We start from the raw sequence: 2,530 nt of genomic DNA, 5'->3' as shown, positions 1-2,530 counted from the left end.
TTGATTAGAGGTAGTAGTCCTACTGAAACATTGATTAGAGGTAGTGGGTACTACTGAAACATTGATTAGAGGTAGTGGGTACTACTGAAACATTGATTAGAGGTAGTAGGTACTACTGAAACATTGATTAGAGGTAGTGGGTACTACTGAAACATTGATTAGAGGTAGTGGGTACTACTGAAACATTGATTAGAGGTAGTGGGTACTACTGAAACATTGATTAGAGGTAGTGGTACTACTGAAACATTGATTAGAGGTAGTGGGTACTACTGAAACATTGATTAGAGGTAGTGGTACTACTGAAACATTGATTAGAGGTAGTAGTCCTACTGAAACATTGATTAGAGGTAGTAGGTCTACTGAAACATTGATAAGAGGTAGTGGGTACTACTGAAACATTGATTAGAGGTAGTGGGTACTACTGAAACATTGATTAGAGGTAGTGGGTCTATTGAAACATTGATTAGAGGTAGTGGGTACTACTGAAACATTGATTGAAACATTGATTAGAGGTAGTGGGTACTACATTGAAACATTGATTGATTAGAGGTAGTGGGTACTACTGAAACATTGATTAGAGGTAGTGGTCCTACTGAAACATTGATTAGAGGTAGTGGGTACTACTGAAACATTGATTAGAGGTAGTGGGTACTACTGAAACATTGATTAGAGGTAGTGGGTACTACTGAAACATTGATAAGAGGTAGTGGGTACTACTGAAACATTGATTAGAGGTAGTGGGTACTACTGAAACATTGATTAGAGGTAGTAGTCCTACTGAAACATTGATTTAGTACTACTGAAACATTGATTAGTGGGTACTGAAACTGAAACACTGAAACATTGATTAGAGGTAGTAGGTCCTACTGAAACATTGATTAGAGGTAGTGGGTACTACTGAAATATTGATTAGAGGTAGTGGGTACTACTGAAACATTGATTAGAGGTAGTGGGTACTACTGAAATATTGATTAGAGGTAGTGGGTACTACTGAAACATTGATTAGAGGTAGTGGGTACTACTGAAACATTGATTAGAGGTAGTGGGTACTACTGAAACATTGATTAGAGGTAGTGGGTACTACTGAAACTTGATCCACCTAGTCAAACATTCATCTTCAGATAGTCCTACTGGACCAGTCATAGTCAGTACATTCATCTTCAGATAGCTAGGTGGACCAGTCATAGTCAGTACATTCATCTTCAGATAGCTAGGTGGACCAGTCATAGTCAGTACATTCATCTCCAGATAGCTAGGTGGACCAGTCATAGTCAGTACATTCATCTTCAGATAGCTAGGTGGACCAGTCATAGTCAGTACATTCATCTCCAGATAGCTAGGTGGACCAGTCATAGTCAGTACATTCATCTCCAGATAGCTAGGTGGACCAGTCATAGTCAGTACATTCATCTCCAGATAGCTAGGTGGACCAGTCATAGTCAGTACATTCATCTTCAGATAGCTAGGTGGACCAGTCATAGTCAGTACATTCATCTCCAGATAGCTAGGTGGACCAGTCATAGTCAGTACATTCATCTTCAGATAGCTAGGTGGACCAGTCATAGTCAGTACATTCATCTTCAGATAGCTAGGTGGACCAGTCATAGTCAGTACATTCATCTCCAGATAGCTAGGTGGACCAGTCATAGTCAGTACATTCATCTTCAGATAGCTAGGTGGACCAGTCATAGTCAGTACATTCATCTTCAGATAGCTAGGTGGACCAGTCATAGTCAGTACATTCATCTCCAGATAGCTAGGTGGACCAGTCATAGTCAGTACATTCATCTTCAGATAGCTAGGTGGACCAGTCATAGTCAGGACATTCATCTTCAGATAGCTAGGTGGACCAGTCATAGTCAGTACATTCATCTCCAGATAGCTAGGTGGACCAGTCATAGTCAGGACATTCATCTCCAGATAGCTAGGTGGACCAGTCATAGTCAGGACATTCATCTTCAGATAGCTAGGTGGACCAGTCATAGTCAGTACATTCATCTTCAGATAGCTAGGTGGACCAGTCATAGTCAGTACATTCATCTCCAGATAGCTAGGTGGACCAGTCATAGTCAGTACATTCATCTCCAGATAGCTAGGTGGACCAGTCTTACAGATCTAGATAGCTAGGTGGACCAGTCATAGTCAGTACAGTCAGATAGCTAGGTGGACCAGTACATTCATCTTCAGATAGCTAGGTGGACCAGTCATAGTCAGTACATTCATCTCCAGATAGCTAGGTGGACCAGTCATAGTCAGGACACTTTTTCTCAATAATGTAGTTATCAGCAAAGTCAGAGATAGAGAGAGGGGGCTGTGTGATTGTTAGTTTACGAAAGGCAAGGGGGTATTTAAGATACTCTCTGAAGAAGATGGGCAGGGACTCTGCTGTCCTGGCTTCAGGGGAAGCTGGTTCCACCATTTTGTTCCTAAGAAATAGAAGAGCTTCGACTGGGCTGAGCGGGAGAGGTGGGAGGGCCAAGCCCTGCAGACTCTCCCCTGCAGACATTCCCTCTGCCTCCCTCTCTGGACC

The 2,530-nt window shown here is 42.1% G+C and overlaps 1 long non-coding RNA gene across 1 annotated transcript; it reads left to right on the top strand.

Moving 5' to 3' along the window:
- Nucleotides 1-1,222: 1,222 nt before the first annotated feature.
- On the top strand, nt 1,223-2,088 carry LOC127915662 (uncharacterized). Its single transcript, XR_008091540.1, has 3 exons — nt 1,223-1,256; nt 1,299-1,802; nt 1,971-2,088. It is a non-coding gene; the product is annotated as an uncharacterized LOC127915662 (long non-coding RNA).
- Nucleotides 2,089-2,530: the final 442 nt, after the last annotated feature.

The sequence above is a fragment of the Oncorhynchus keta genome, chromosome 35, assembly GCF_023373465.1.
Source record: "Oncorhynchus keta strain PuntledgeMale-10-30-2019 chromosome 35, Oket_V2, whole genome shotgun sequence".
NCBI lineage: Eukaryota > Metazoa > Chordata > Actinopteri > Salmoniformes > Salmonidae > Oncorhynchus > Oncorhynchus keta.
Note: the sequence above shows the minus strand (reverse complement) of the source record. Positions and strands in the feature narration are given on the sequence as shown.